At 41.5% G+C, this 17,248-nt stretch overlaps 1 protein-coding gene across 5 annotated transcripts in view; it reads left to right on the top strand.

Moving 5' to 3' along the window:
* Nucleotides 1–17,248, top strand: part of INPP4B (inositol polyphosphate-4-phosphatase type II B) — a 476,198-nt gene that overhangs the window by 47,875 nt on the left and 411,075 nt on the right. For 3 of the 5 annotated variants that reach the window (XM_074950913.1, XM_074950908.1, XM_074950909.1), the window contains exon 2: nt 16,273–16,337. The exons of the other annotated variants lie outside the window; for them this stretch is intronic. The gene's annotated coding sequence lies outside the window, so the exon portion shown is untranslated. The remainder of the gene's footprint in view (nt 1–16,272; nt 16,338–17,248) is intronic. 5 annotated transcript variants of the gene reach the window in all.

Raw genomic sequence — 17,248 nt, 5'->3', positions numbered from 1 at the left:
AAAAATGAGGAGAACTTGTGGCACCTTAGAAACTAACAAATTTATCTGGGCATAAGCTTTCGTGGGCTAAAACCCACTTCATCAGAGGCATGCAGTGGAAAATACAGCAGGAAGATATATATACACAGAGAACATGAAAAAATGGGTGTTGCCATACCAACTGTAACGAGACCAGTCAATTAAGGTGGGCTATTATCAGCAGGAGAGGAAAAAAAAACGTTTGTAGTGATAATCAGGATGGCTCATTTCAAACCGTTGAGAAGGTGTGAGTAACAGTACGGGAAAAAATTAGCATGGGGAAATAGTTTTTACTTTGTGTAATGACCCATCCACTCCCAGTCTCTATTCAAGCCTAATTTAATGTGCAGTTTGCAAATTAATTCCAGTTCTACAGTTTCTCTTTGGAGTCTGTTTTTGAAGTTTTTTTTTTTTTTGGTGGAGAATTGTGACTTTGAAGTTTGAAATTGAGTGACTAGGGAGGTTGAAGTTCTCCGACTGGTTTTTGAATGTTACAATTCTTGATGTCTGATTTGTGTCCATTTATTCTTTTGTGCAGAGATTGTCCGGTTTGGCCAATGTACATGGCAGAGGGGCATTGTTGGCACATGATGGCGTATATCACATTGGTAGAGGTGCAGGTGAACAAGCCTCTTATGGTGTGGCTGATATGATTAGGTCCTATGATGGTATCCCTTGAATAGATATGTGGACAGAGTTGGCAACGGGCTTTGTTGCAAGGATAGGTTCCCGGGTTAGTGTTTTTGGTGTGTGGTTGCTGGTGAGTATTTACTTCAGGTTGCGGGGGCTGTCTGTAAGCGAGGACTGGTCTGTCTCCAGATCTGTGAGAGTGAGGGATTGTCCTTCAGGACTGGTCGTAGATCCCTGATGATGCACTGGAGAGGTTTTAGTTGAGGGCTGAAGGTCATGGCTAGTGGCATTCTGTTACTTTCTTTGTTGGGCCTGTCTTGGAGTAGGTGACTTCTGGGTATTCTTCTGGCTCTGTCAATCTGTTTCTTCACTTTAGCGGGTGGGTATTGTAGTTTTAAGAATGCTTGATAGAGATTTTGTAGGTGTTTTGTCTCTGTCTGAGGGATTGGTGCAAATGCAGTTGTATCTTAGAGTTTGGCTGTAAACAATGGATCGTGTGATGTGGTCTGGATGAAAGCTGGAGGCATGTAGGTAAGTATAGAGGTCAGTAGGTTTCCCGTATAGGGTGGTGTTTATGTGGCCATCGCTTATTAGCACTGTAGCGTCCAGGAAGTGGATCTCTTGTGTGGACTGGTCAGGCAGAGGTTGATGGTGCGTTGGAAATTGTTGAAATCATGGTGGAATTCCTCAAGGGCTTCTTTTCCATGGGTCCAGATGATGATGTCATCAATGTAGCAGAAGTAGAGTAGGGGTGTTAGGGGACGAGAGCTGAGGAAGCATTGTTTTAAGTCAGCCATAAAAATGTTGGCATACTGTGGGGCCATGGGGGTACCCATAGTGTCTGTCTCCCAGGGTGGATTTGATTTAAATCACTAGTCAGGAAGACTCATTTGGGTAGATAGAAAGATTAACCTAAATAATCTATACAGAAGCCCCTGGAACTCCATAAGATTGGGTCCCTAATCCATGAACTAATGGAACTCATTTAAAACTTTTCTTAAACATTACATGAATATATTGTCTCATACTATGGAATTAGAATTTATAATCCCTATTCCATGATGAGATATCATTGAGCTATAATGTATGTTCATTAAAACTATCTTTAGATAGGTTTTTTTTCCTCAAAAAGCATTTTATCAAAAAAATCAGGTTTAAAAAAAAATCATTTTTATTGTCCCTGCTGTCTCCCCTCACCACTGACCCTGTACTATGGAAGATGCGTTCTTCCTGAGCTGACTTAATTTTAGTCAACCAGGGCAGAATTTTAAAGGAGTTACTGGGCTATAAGCAGTCCCCCTGATTGGTGTATCCATTCTGAAGTGTGGAGAAGAGGAGAGGGGAAATCATGAAGCCAAAAATTCTCCCTCCCTGTCCCAGTAGAAGAAACAATACAGCAATAGGAAATGTAATCTTCTATAAGGATTTTTATTTATTTATTTATTTTTTTAGTGTTACAGCCCTGTCTGAGCTCCCCCCGTGGACTGTCACCAGGCTTCTATATTATACCCAAACATTGGATCTCATGTGCTTTTAATCCTACTGTGTCTGAGATGCTTCCAGACAGTGTCTTAGTCTGGCCTCTCTGGAATACTCCTGGGGAACAGACCGTCTGTCTAGTACTCCTGTTTTGGGATGTGGGACCCTCCAGGCCAGCTGCCCCAGACCATTGCTGACTTGTATACTTTAAGGTCAGAAGGGGCCATTGTGATAATCTAATTTGACCTCCTGCACATTGCAGGTGACAGAACCTCAACCACCCACTCCCGTAATAGACCCGTAACCTCTGTCCGAGTTACTGAAGTCCTCAAATCATGATTTAAAGATTTTAAGTTATAGAGAATTCACCATTTACATTTGCTGCAGAGGAAGGCGAAAAACCCCAGGGTCTCTGTCAGTCTGACCTGAGGGAAAATTCCTTCCTGATACCAAATATGGTGATCAGTTTGACCCTGAGCATTTGGGCAAGACCTGCTGGGCAGATACCTGAGAGAGATTGTCTGTAGTAACTCAGGCTCCTCCCCATCTAGTGTCCTATGACCAGCAGTTGGGGATTTTTGCTGCTGGCAGTTGCCAGTGGGCCACGTGCAATTGTAGGCAATCTCATCATACCAGCCCCTCCATAAACTTATCAAGCTCAGTCTTGAAGTCATTTAGTTTTTTTCCCCCACTGCTGCCCTTGGAAGGCTGTTCCAGAACTTCACTTCTCAAATGGTTAGAAACCTTTGCCTAATTTTGAGCCTAAACTTGTTGATGGCCAGTTTATAGCCATTGTTCTTGTGTCCACATTGGCACTTAACTTAAGTAACATCTTCCTTTTCCCGCATGTCTGATCCATAGCTTAAGCACGCTTGCTCTCTAGATCTCCACCTGAATGGGCACTCCAGTTTACTCTTTAAATCTTCATGGGCCTTGTGACCATTGAAACAAGGGATGTACATACTTTGCAAAGGCACTTCTCAACCAGTCCCACTTTACTGATAGAATAAGCACAAGAGATGCACAAATGTATGGAAAACTAACAAATACCTGCATGCAACATCACTGTGTTTTGTCACCACTCCTAAGAGCACTTTCGATCCCAGTCAGTGCCTGTTTAAAGGTCCAAGATCCTTCTGTGCCCCTTCTCCTTCTGCTCAGTCTTCTCTTGCCGAAGAGCCTCTTGTTAGCAACAGTTTCGAACACCTTGTCTCTTCCTGGCTTTCCTCTGGGGTTTTTCCATTCTCCAGTCCTCTATATATTGGGGCCAACAATATTCTATGTGTTCGTTACAATGGATAAGAGTTATTAACAAGTCAATAGTCTTTGGCTGCTAGTGCCCATTGTCCTACTAGGAGAAGGTTATTCAACTGTTGATGGTCTATAATGACTCTCCTGTTTGGGGCAGACACCCAGGTGCCAGACACTTCTTGTGGTAAAAGGAAAGGGATGATGCAATCTCAAGTGACAATATACAGTGAAAGACATCCGCCCATGTCTATACTAGCACTTATGTTGGCAAAACTTACGTTGCTCAGGGGTGTGGAAAAAAATTACCCCTCCCCCCTTATCCCCCAAGCAACGTACGTTTTTCCAGCCTAAGCTCTTGTGTGCATAGTACTATGTTGGCGGGAGATGCTGTCCCACCAACATAGGTACTGCTGTTCATTTATGTGGTTTTATTATGTTGATGGGAGAGCTCTCTCCCATTGGTATAAAGCAACCATACAAACGATCTTACAGCGGTACAGCTGTATCAGTACAGCTGTGCCACTGTAAGCTTGCTAGTGTAGTGTAGTGTACATGGCCTCAGTAAAGATACAATCATAAAATCCATGAATTCATAAGTTCATATAGAGAGGCAAGGTGGGTAAGGTAATATTTTTTTATTGAACCAACTTCTGTTGGTGAGGGAGACAAGTTTTTGAGCCACAGAGCGCTCTTCTTCAGGTCTGTTTAAGCTCAAAAGCTTGTATCTCTTACCAACAGCAGTTGGTCCAATAAAAAAATATTGCCTTCACCCACTGTCTCTCTCTAATCTGGGACTGACATGGCTACACAACACTGCATATTAACTCTCACAGAGAAATTCCCAAAACAGTCACAGGTGTATCTTTAAAAATGTGCCCTGAGAAAGATGAGAGCTGGCTCAAGTTATGTAGAGGCGATTTAAACTGCCACTTCCTCACCTGCTGTGTGATCCCAGTGAGGGTGTTTGGGAAGGACCTGGCGTTGATTTGAGGAGCTGCAAAGCAAACAGGCAGGGAGCTCAGTTATGTGATCCTTTCATGGTTGCAACACAGGATCCTGCTGCAGAGTTTCTATTTTTATTTTTCTCTGGTGTTAAAAAAAAAAAAAAAAAAAAAAAAGAAGTCTGCCCCCAAAATACAGTCCATAACGATAAAACAAAACCAGCAGCAAATCCTGCTTAGCATACTAAGCCACTTGGAAAACATCTTAGCATACCAAAACTCCCCTTGTAGGCATATGCTATGGGCCAAGTAAGTTGTGCAGCCCAGAAAGTATCTGAATATTTTCTTTGGGATTGGGCCTATAGATTTCTTCAGCACTTAACTCTGTACTATTGGACCATTTTAGGGGTTAATGCCTCCTTCTGTCTATGCTGTGTGACAGTCACCACCGCACAAATCTCTCTGCAGTACCAGTCCTTCAATGTACAACATGTGGACAAACTGCTGCACTTGCACGTTGAAGTCAGTGGGGTTCCATGTGGGCACGGTTGTTTGTTGTAAAGTGCAAGATCAGGGCCTATATGAGGAATGTATGATTAACAAAATTATGAGATGAGGTAAGGACTGGGGAAATGGATTAGATTGAAAGGATAGGAATGGATAAGGAGTGCTGCTGTGATAAGGATAAAAAGAATGCTTTTGAAATACAGGAAAAGAAATGGCACGACTGTATGAAAAACATTTAATCCTGCAAACACTTAGGTATATCTAGGGGATTACTTATGTAAAGTTTCTCAAATGTGTGTTTGCAGAGTTAGGAACTTGTATAGCAGAAGACAAACTGACATTTCTGCAATTTTACAATAATCAATGAAAATGTAGAACATTACTGGGAAAAATAAAATATTACATTGATTCTTATTTTGAATACCAGGTTCGTGACTGGTACACATTTCAAAGTACACAAAGTACTACTCCTGTACAGAGTCTGCATCCCACTCATGGTCCAATGGGAGTAGGTTGTGGTTTGGGAAGTAGGAGAACAGAAAAAATGCAAAAAGCATGGATTGAAGAAATCTGATGATAAAGAGTTGGTACAAACAGGAGAAATTGGGAATAAAAGGAACGGAGGAAGGTACAAAATAGAACATTTCTTGTCCTTGGGCACAACAGCTTGAGTGGATCTTGATCTGGAGTTGTTGGTAGTAGTAGTTTTTCTGTAGAAGAAGATGCCACTGCTGTTTTGTTGAAGAAAAGAGCAGATTGTGGAGGCTTGTGATTAGTGGCAGAACTGTGCAGAGAAGTCACCATATGGCCTTTTGAACAGATAGAAGCACTAAAACCCATCTGAGATTAACTTCCCTGGATGTATATGGGCAATATCAAGATCTGTTACAAGGAAAAATCTTTCTTTGTTGAATGGTAAGATTTTAGCTGTTGTATGCTTTTATTGCTTGAATTTGGGGGGGGGGGGGAGAGTGTGTGTGTGTGTGTGGGGGGGGGAGTTGTTTTGAGGATTGAAATGTTGAAAACTTTATTTCTGTGACTTTTCCCACCCCTCTTTCTGTTGTGACTCAGTCTCATAACAATTACAATTAAAGTTACATCTTATGCAGATTATACCCAGCATGAATGGCATGTGTAGCCTCCATCATAGCACCCTCTCCCACTATTTTTTAAAAAAAGATATGGAATTAAAGTAGTTCAAAATATATAATTCAGACTAAAAATTTGTTTCCATTTATTAGGACTAGGGCTGTCGATTAATCGCAGTTAACTCATGTGATTAACTCAAAAAAATTAATTGGGATTAAAAAAAATTAATCACGATTAATCGCACTGTTAAAATGATAAATAGTATTTTTCAATTCACCTCATACAAGCACTGTAGTGCAGTCTCTTTATTGTGAAAGTGCAATTTACAAATGTAGATTTTTTTTTTTTTTTGGTTACATGATTGCACTCAAAAACGAAACAATGTAATACTTTAGAGCCTACAAGTCCACTCAGTCCTACTTCTTATTCAGCTAATCACTAAGACAAAAAAGTTTGTTTACATTTATAGGAGATAATGCTGCTGGCTTCTTATTTACAGTGTCACCTGAAATTGAGAATAGGCGTTCGTGTGGCACTTTTGTAGCCGGCATAACAAGGTATTTACATGCCAGATATGCTAAACATTCATATACCCCTTTATGCTTCGGCCACTATTCCAAAAGACATGCTTCCATGCTGATGACACTCGTTTAAAAAAACAACAACGCGTTAATTAAATTTTGACTGAACTTCTTGGGGCAGAATAGTATGTCTACTGCTCTGTTTTACCTGCATTCTGCCATGTATTTCATGTTATAGCAGTCTCGGATGATGACCCCGCACGTTGTTCATTTTAAAAATACTTTCACTGCAGATTTGACAAAACGCAAAGAAGGTACCAGTGTGAGATTTCTAAAGATAGCTACAGCACTCAACCCAAGGTTTAAGAATCTGAAGTGCCTTCCAAAGTCTGAGATGGATGAGGTGTGGAACATGCTTTCAGAAGTCTTTTAAAAGAGCAACACTCTGATGCGGAAACTACAGACCTCGAACCACCAAAAAAAAAATAAAATAAATAAAAAATCAACCTTCTGCTGGTGACATTTGACTCAGATGATGAAAGTGAACATATTTTGGTCTGCACTGCTTTGGATTATTATCTAGCTAGCAGAACCTGTCGTCAGCATGGATGCATGTCCTCTGGAATGGTGGTTGAAGCATGAAGGGACGTGAATTTTTAGTGCATCTGACACACAAATGTCTTGCGATGCTGGCTACTACAGTGCCATGCGAATGAATGCCTGTTCTCACTTTCAGGTGACATTGTAAGCAAGAAGCAAGCGGCATTATCTTCTGCAAATGTAAACAAACTTGTTTGTCTGAGCAACTGGCTGAACAAGAAGTAGGGCCTAAAGTTTTACATTATTTTATTTTTTGAATGCTGTTTTAATTGTACGTAATTCTACATGTGTAAGTTCAACTTTCATGATAGAGATTGCACTACAGTACTTCTATGAGGTGAATTGAATAATACTGTTTGTTTTTGTTTTACAGCACAAATATTTGTAATCAAAATAAATATAAAGTGAGCACAGTATGCTTTGTATTCTGTGTTGTAATTGAAATAGTATATTTGAAAATGTAGAAAACATCCAAAAATACTTAAATAAATGGTATTCTATTACTGTTTAACAGTGCGATTAATCGCGATTAATTTTTTAATCACCTGATAGCCCTAATTAGGACTTAATATTTTTCTGAAAACACTGCAAGAAGTGCTCAAGAACAATAGCTCAGAAACTTTGACATTTTTCAAAGGGAGTTTCAAAGAGACACTTTTGCGCATTTAAAAATGATTTAAATTGCTTACCCTTAGGCTTTGCAGAATTTGATTTTTTTTAAAACATAATTTGTTATTCTTAAGAAATTTTGATTTTTATTGATTTAAATTTTCACTTGGGTTTGAATAAATTTTAAAAATGCTTGATTTTTTTTTTTATTTTCACATTTGCAGGAAGTTATGCGAGTCAGACAATTAAAAATGGTACATGTTGACATTTAAAAAGTTAAAGCTTTATAAATGTTGTTGGGTTTAGTATGTGGATGCTGTGTGGGGTTGATGGGCTGATATATACAGGAAATCAGACTAGATGATCTGGTTCCTTCTGGCATTTAACTCTATGACTCTAACGGTTAAAATACAAATTGTCAACGTTACATGTCAAAATATCGAAGCAAATATCCTTAAATCAAATTAATTCTCAAGCAGCATTTTTCTTACTTTGCCTATCTGTACATTTCAGTTATTAATATGAAAAATATTTGTTCATCAGTTTGTGTGTATTTGGTTAAATCTGCTTTTACCAATATTTACAAATAAAAACTGAATCCTTCCAAGCCTACTGGTACTTAGTGTCATGGGGTGCCTCCCTCCAACACTCACCCTTGTATGCCGCGTTGCACCCAGTACCCCTGACTGGTCTATCCGTCAATTATCCAGTTAGGTTGGTTCAAAACATGCACCCCCTTCATGGGATCTGATTAAGACTTTCTACAAATTATAACTCTTTTTTTTACTTGCCACAGGTCAGCCCGCTCTGGGGCGATATAAAAGTCTACACTGCACACTTCTTTCAGGAGGTGTAGAGTATGTACACTGCATGCCCCTATAGCATGGCTATAAATAGCAGCATAGATGGTGATGTACTGCTTAGGTGAATAGATTAAAGACGTGCCTGAATGCTGTGGCTGTGTACCCTACAGGGTCCTCTACTCACTCAAGCTGTGCCTCTCTGTCTACACTAGTATTTTTTGCAGTGTGATGTTTCACAGCTCTCTCCCTGCTGCTAGAGCCTTTCCTTGTCATCACCTTTCCCTGCTGCTGGCATCTTTCTTTGTGCTGGAGAAGGAGTCTTTGAGCTGCCAGAGCCTAACAGTGGGGAAAAGCTCTGGCAGTGGGGAAACAGCGGGGAACGACTTGGCAGCTCCCCAGTGCTTTGACTTTCCCCACTGCCTCCCCTCTGCCAGAGCCTTCCACTGACATGTGTAGCCACACAGTGTAGTGTGGAGGCAGCCTGCATTTCACTGCAGTGTGTAGCTATGCGGACCCCTACACACTGACACAAGTGGTGTGCTGTGTAGATACAGCTTTTGAGTCCTGGTTCAGGAAACGCCCCCCCGCCCCCGAGGCTCCTTTCCTGGAGCTGGACTTATGTTTAATGGTCACTTCCTCAAAGCAGGAATCCCAAGCTCTCCTCCTTGGAGCTGGGTTGTAAGTTAGCCACTGTAGGACCTTAGCCAGGCTTCTCCCTCAGCTGGTCCTTTCCCCCCAGTTAATCTTCAGGCTCAGAGGATCCAGCAGGCAGCCGCTTTCTGCTGGTGTCTGCCCTGCTCTGTGGCCGGCAGCATTTATGCTGATCGCCTTCTCCCAGCTTATCACCATTTGGTTGGTTAAGAGGGGAGCCTTTCCCTGCCCACTCTGCAAGGCTCCTGTCCCTTACAAGACAAAGTGACAGGATTTCCTCCCAAGCACCACCTAGTCCTGGGACCACTTCCTCTTTCTCATTACCTCCTAGGTCATTGTGTATGTATATTGGACCTTTCAAAATCTTAAAGGGCTGCTTACTTGATGGGGTGGAATGACCACTAGGCACCATTACACTTAAGTGGGTGGACTCCCTGTCACACTTGGTATATTTTGTTGAGTTATAATTCCAATTTGAGAGATGAAAAGATTGTGTATTTTTTCTACATGAATGTGTACTTGTGTACTCTAGCTCTTTTGTTGCCTTCATTCTACAGGTGAGCATGGCATATGCATGTTACTAGTTACGTTGTTAAAAATGTGTGTGCAGAAAGTACTGTATAAAATACATTTTACTTGATCCTGCATTAACTAGTAAAAACAGGGAAAAGCTAAAATGCTTTTTTTCTTTTAATCAGATTTGACAGTGGTACCTATTTTAACCTTGGTTTGTCCATCAATCATATCTTTCATATTTTGAATGACTGTACAATGCATGGAATGCACAAGAAATTCTGTATGAAATCACGATACATTGCAGCATCTTTTTTTAATATTTCAGTTGACCTTGTCTGCTATTTAGATCTTACTTACCTTCAAAAAACTCAATAGCATCATTATCCTCCTCCTCCATATCTTACTCTTCCTTCTCCTCTTTACTGACTATCTAATGAGGTTCAATACCAAAGATCTGGCTTCACTGGCCAAAAGGCCATCAGCTTGTTTTGACAAGGAAGAAAAACTGAAGATCTGCAGAGTGGTCAAGGATGGAAAATGAATAGGTATCAATTTGTAGGGAAAATTATTTGTTGCTGAGGCACGTTTTGCTGCTACTGTCCACTTACAGTGTCAGTAATTACATATTTGTTAGTGTTTTCTGTTTTTTTTCATTGATGCTCGAGTGGTGCTAAACACTTTTCTAAATAATTGCTTTTATGCTTTAGCTGTGGATTAGGATCTCACTGGCATATGCAAACAGAGATGAAATTAATAGTCCTCTGGCTGCTAACTAGATTAATATACATTCGGGAAAGAGTAGTTTATTATCCTCATTTTATGGTTTTTTAAATAGGTTGGATAGCGAGGTGTCCTCAATATATATTTTACATGGAACACAGTAGAAGGTATTATGCAACCCTTCCTTTCCAACTGTCCAGAACAGGAAAATAAAAAAACAACAACCTGAAATAACTGTTGGGGGACCTTTAAAAATAATCTGACTTGTTGTCAAGTGGATGTTACTCATGATGTGCTTGTATTTCAAGATGTCTGTAAAATGGTGCTGAGAAAAAAATAAAGCAAGCTGTTAGATTTATTCAGATTTAGGGGGTATGTACTGAGGTACATGCACACTGACGCTATAAATAAAAATACATGCCTTCTTTCACCTAAAATTGTTGTGGCTATGTTGACCTTATGCTCAAATAAATTTGTTAGTCTCTAAGGTGCCACAAGTATTCCTTTTCTTTTTGTGAACAGTGTAGTCATTCCTATAAAATCCAGCATTACTGTATACGTGGCCTCCATTCTGTACTATTCCAAGAAATGGAATTTTTAGGATTGCAATGATCTGTGCAACATGTTGATTTGCATTGTACTGACTGCTAGTCATCAGTCAATAGTAGCCGCAATTTTTCAATTTCTGGTTTCTCACAAAAAAACCCAATCATTTCCTGCTTTATCCAACTTTCATAGCTTGGTTCCCACCTCCTGCGCAGGTGTCTCCTGGCTTTTATGGTAATATACTTAATATGTCATTCAATTTCCAGTGAGCTTGAATAAATATTTGTTCCCTGGACTGTGTTAGGAAATCACTCCTGGTTAGCTGTAAAATCATCCCTAATATAATAATTTCAGCAACAGAGAATAGGCTTTATTTTTACTTGGCCTATAGGATCTCAACTTGTGATTGTTTGAGAGAGCCTATGGGTTAGATTATAGATTTTAAGGCCAGAAGGGAACATCATTGTCATCTAGTCCAACCTCCTTCACGTTGCAGGCCACAAATAGCTCACCCACTGCTCCTGTAATGGACCCATAGCTTCTGGTGAGTTACTGAAGTCCACTAATCATGATTTAAAGACTTCAGGTTACAAAGAATCTGCCATTTGCATTACTTTAAACCTTCAAATGACCCGTGCCCCATGCTGCAAAGGAAGGCAAAAAACACTCAGGGTCTCTGCCAATCTGACCTGGGGCAAAATTCCTCCCCAATCTCAAATATGGTGATGGGTTGTACCCTGAGCATGTGGGAAAGAATTCTCTGTAGTAACTAGAGCAGGGGCGGGCAAACTTTTTTGGCATGAGGGCCATATCGGGTTTCCGAAATTGTATGGAGGGCTGGTTAGGGGAGGCTGTGCCTCCCCAAACAGCCAGGCGTGGCCCAGCCCCTGCCCCCTGACGGCCTCCCCGGGACTCCTGCCCCATCCAACCCCTTCTCTCATTTCTGACTGCCCCACCAGACCCCTGCCCCATCCAGCCACCCCTTCTCCCTGACCCTGACTGCCTCCCGCCACTCCATCCAACTCCCCCTCTCTTTCCTGACTGCTCCCGCGGAACCCCTGCTTCCATCCATTCAACTGCCCTCTAACTGCCCCAACCCCTATCCACGCCCCAACCCCTATCCACGCCCCTGCCCCCTTACCACCAAGTCAAACTCCCCTGCCCTCTATCCAACCTCCCCCTGCTCCCTACCCCCTTACCGTGCTGCCTGGAGCACCGCTGGCTGGCGGCGCTACAGCCACGCTGCCCAGAGCACCAGGACAGGAAGCCGTGCCACCCGGCTGGAGCCAGCCATGTCACCGCGCAGCACAGAGCACCGGGTCAGGCCACGGTTCTGCAGCTGTGCTGCCCGGCAGGAGCTCGCTGCCCGGCAGGAGCTCGCTACCCTGCCGCCCGGAGCATTGCACCGGCAGCGCAGTGAGCTGTGGGGGAGGGGGAACAGCAGAGGATGGGCCAGGGGCGAGCCTCCCAGACCAGGAGCTCAGGGGCCAGGCAGGAGGGTCCCGCAGGCCAGATGTGGCCCGCGGGCCATAGTTTGCACACCTCTGAACTAGAGCTCTCCCCATCTAGTATCCCATCACCAGCCATTGGGGATATTGGCTGCTAACAGTCGCAGATTGGCTATGTGCTATTGCAGGCAATCTCATCATACCATCCCCTCCATAAATGTATCAGGCTCAGCCCTTAAGCCAGTTAGGTTTTTTGCCTCACTGCTCCCTTGGAAGGCTATTCCAGAACTTTACTCCTCTGATGGTTAGAAACCATCTAAATTTCAAGCCTAAACTTGTTGATGGTCAGTTTATAGCCATTTGTTCTTGTGTCCACATTGACACTTAATGTATGTAACTCCTCTCCCTCCCTGGTATTTATACTTCTGATGTATTTATAGAGAGCAATCATATCTCCCCTCAGACTTTTTTTGGTTAGGCTAAACAAGCCAAGCTCCTTGAGTCTCCTCTCATAAGATGGATTTCGATTCCTTCGATCAGCCTAATAGCCCTACTCAGAGCCTATCAGAGGCTCGTTCACCTGCACATCCACCAATGTGATATATGCCATCATGTGCTAGCAATGCCCCTCTGCCATGTACATTGGTCAAACTGGACAGTCTCTACGTAAAAGAGTAAATGGACACAAATCAGATGTCAAGAATTATAACATTCATAAACCAGTCGGAGAACACTTCAATCTCTCTGGTCACGCGATTACAGACATGAAAGTCGCTATTTTACAACAAAAAAAACTTCAAATCCAGACTCCAGCGAGAAACTGCTGAATTGGAATTCATTTGCAAATTGGATACAATTAACTTAGGCTTGAATAGAGACTGGGAGTGGCTTACTCATTATGCAAGGTAGCCTATTTCCCCTTGTTTTTTCCTACCCCCCCCCCCCCCAGATGTTCTTGTTAAACCCTGGATTTGTGCTGGAAATGGCCCACCTTGATTATCATACACATTGTAAGGAGAGTGATGACTTTAGATAAGCTATTACCAGCAGGAGAGTGGGGTGGGAGGAGGTATTTTTTCATGCTTTGTGTGTATATAATAAGATCTTCTAAACTTTCCACAGTATGCATCCGACGAAGTGAGCTGTAGCTCACGAAAGCTTATGCTCAAATAAATTGGTTAGTCTCTATGGTGCCACAAGTACTCCTTTTCTTTTTGCAAATACAGACTAACACGGCTGTTACTCTGTAGTCTGTGAAAGAAGCTTATTGGAACATCTTTGAGGGTGAGATTTACTTGCATTTAGTTTCCCACTGTATTAGGATTAGACTTGCGTGTTTTTGTTTCATTTTGCTTGGTAATATATTTTGTTCTGTCTGTTATTACTTGGAACCACTTAAATCCTACTTTTTATATTTAATAAAATCACTTTTGCTTATTATTGAATCCAGAGTAAGTAATTAATTCCTGGGGGAGAAAACAGATGTGCATGTCTCTCTGTCAGTGTTCTAGAGGGTGGACAATTTATGAGTTTACCCCGTATAAGCTTTATACAGAGTAAAATGGATTTATTTGGGGTTTGGACCCCTTGGGAACTGGGTGTCTGGGTGCTGGAGACAGGAGCACTTTCTAAGCCGTTTTCAGTTAAGTCTGCAGTTTGTGGGGTATGTGGTTCAGAGCCTGGGTCTGTGTGGGAGCAGACTGGCATGTCTGGCTCAACAAGGCGGGGTTCTGAAGTCCCAAGCTGCCCAGGAAAACGGGCTCAGAACTAGTCTCAGCACATCCGGTGACAGTCCCAAGGGGGTCTCTGTGACCCAACCTGTCACAGTACTAACACTTCCCTATCTGTACTGGAAATAGCTAGCCTGATGCATCTTAGGATTGCATTAGCCTTTTTCACAGCTGCATCACACTGGTGGTTCGCAGTCATCCTGTGATGAAACAGTACTCCCCAGGTCTTTGTACTCCTTTGTTGTTTCCAACTGATATGTCCCCATCTTATAGCAAAAATTCTTTTTGTGAGTACCTAAGTGAATGACCTGGCACTTAGCACTATTAAATTTCATCCCATTTCTATTACTCCAATTTACAAGGTCATCCAGATCTTCTTGTATGATATTCTGGTCCTCTTCCGTACTGGCAATACCTCCCAACTTTGTGTCACCCACAGATTTTATTAGCGCACACCTACTTTTTGTGCCAAGGTCCTGAATAAAAATCTTAAATAAGATTGGTCCCAAGACTGATCCTTGAGGAACTCTATTAGTAACTTCCCTCCAGCCTGACAGTTCACCTTTCAGTGTAACCCGTTGTAGTCTCCCCTTTAACCAGTTCTTTATGCACCTTTCAATTCTCATACTAATCCCCATCTTTGATTGTCTGGTCTTGCTCCCTGAATAGTTGGGTAAGCTCATTGGGTCAAATTAATCTTTAATCTTTAAAAGTGTTCCAGATACTTACTAGCCAGGGAGCTGAATCTAATTGCCAGGGTTTGAGGAATGGGGCTCCCCAACAAACTTTCTGGGTATTGTTGCTGGTGAGAAATAATACAGCATCTATCCCCAGCTCTTGGAGGGTGCTAGGATTTTTACCAGAGTGCTGTCCCTGAATTCTGCTCATAGGTATTATCTGTTGTATCAGACCCTGGCTAGTGGATACTTGATACATTTGCAGGAACCCTATTCCATCCCATACTGGCTACTGGTAGGAAGAAGATGCTCTCCTCTTCTCTTTTGCCCTCAGTTCCAGAACCTCCTGCTGCAAGTTGGAGAAGGGTGTCTAACATTTTTCTACCCATCCCCTATCCTGAAGTGTTTTTTTTTTAAGGTTCTATCTCTCCATGAATAACTCCAGTGACTTTTCTGTTGCTGCTGAAAACTTTTCCCTAGCAGCAGAAGCAATAAAAATGGATATGGTTCTTGTCTGCTTCACTGCTGCCCACTGGGTTCTGAAGAGTTGTACTTAAACTGACCAGAAATCTTGTTTGTCTCTCTCGAAAGCTGTGAGTATCTGAGGATACTGGAACCACTGTGATTGGGTCACATTCTTTTCTGTATAGGTTCTTGTACTTCGGTAGAATATCCTCACATCCATACATACTAGAAATTTAATGTCTTTAAGGGAAAATGGTGTGCTGAAATTGATCCTCTAGGTCCCATTGCTTGCAAGGGCAAGCTTCCCGTTTTCTAGTGGTGCATTACCAAGTGGATTTTTCAAGACTTGCCTATGTAGCTTCATTGACATCAATGATGTTAACACCAAGAGCAAAGAAATGGACATATTAGAGTGGATGAGTGATCTCTCTTGTCAATATCCTGTCTCTAACAGTGGTCAGTACCAGATGCTTCAGGAAAGGTGGAAGAATTCCATAGTGGGCAGCTAGGGAAGAATCTGCCCATAGGAAATGTTTCTTCATACCGTGCAGCAATCAGAGCATGGCTTATGCCCTTCCAAACTTTTTTTTAAAAATCTTCTGTAGTGTTGCTGTGGATATTCCCATTTCCCATATAAATGTGGATGCAGTTGATCTAAATAGCCCACTTTTCTATTTTATAATCATTATTCCATTGAAGGAAGGTGATCCAATATATCAGTGTCTAATATCATCTGTCATTTTAGCTTCTGAGCAGTTTAGTAGCAAGCTGTTCAATGCTAAAGTCTCAGTCTCTGCTCTTGTGTGAGAAAAGGGAGAGAAGCAAAGAAAACACAGTTGAGTATATGCCGCAGTCACCAATTCGCTCAGCAGCAGGGTAGAAGAAACCTTCTGGGAAGTTATCTGGCATTTAACAGCATGTTGTACATAGGAGCTGCTGAGTAAAGCTGTTTTTTTTTGTTTGTTAATGATTTTCTTCTGACCTTTATTATTAATGCATATTCTTTAAGAAGCATTTAATGTGTGGAGACAAAAGGTTGTTTTTATTAATCTCTTACTTCTTTGCACATAGAACCAAGAGAGAGATGGTGTCGGCTGAAAGGAAATCTGCTATTTCTAATGAAAAATAAGACCAAGGTAATTCGTTTTCTTACTGACTTTCCTCACATTTTGTTCTAATCTTCCTGAACTTGACTAATCCTTTTTACACGATAGTTATTGGCATTGTGTTTTTAGGGATAGGAAGATTTGACTATTATTAGAGCAATTGTAGAAACAACAACTCAGTGACAACGTAAGGTATTCTCCAGTGACATCAACAGTATTTTAGTTGCATTGCATATGATTTAAGGCCTGATTCTGCATTCACTGTATACTGGTGTAAATCCAGAGTAACTCCATTGACTTCATTGGTGTAAATGGAATTAGAATTTCACCCTTAAATGCAATACACAGGTAATGCACAAGATTTCAGCCCCTTATAACAATCATTAGTGCTTGTTTGTAGCTGAACTTGCTATGAAGTTAGGGGTTACTTTCTCCCTTCTGTGTGCACAAACAGTTGCTTTTAATGTAAAGAATAGTTATGTTCCCAGAATGAAGGACTCCCTAAATTACCCCTGCCAGGTAATAAGCATCTCAGAAGCACTGAATGCCCTCACTTCTCAATGACTTTAATGGGAGTTGAGAGTGCTTGGTATCTGGAAAGACCAGGCAATAAGTGTGGAGTGGCGCCTTTCCTAGCCTATTATATACATGGTTTTGTAGCTGGCTGAAAACTTTCATGCAATCCTAAAGAATTGAGGCAATGAAAATGAAACTTGACATCACCTGTCATTAATTATAGGTATTTTATATTCTGTTCCTGGAATATCTTGGTACTGTATGGGCCACTGCCTGCATAGAAATGATAGTGATGTTTGATAGATTGTGTATTCTGTTTGAAAGATTTTCAACATGATGTAGCAGCTTACATTAGTATAGTAATGTGCCAATATAGTATACTTGTGAAGCACTACACAAGAGCATGAATATGATAGATTTGTGTG

This window comes from Natator depressus, chromosome 4 (genome assembly GCF_965152275.1).
Source record: "Natator depressus isolate rNatDep1 chromosome 4, rNatDep2.hap1, whole genome shotgun sequence".
Lineage (NCBI taxonomy): Eukaryota > Metazoa > Chordata > Testudines > Cheloniidae > Natator > Natator depressus.
The sequence above is the reverse complement of the archived record's forward strand: the minus strand, read 5'-3'. Positions and strand labels throughout refer to the sequence as shown.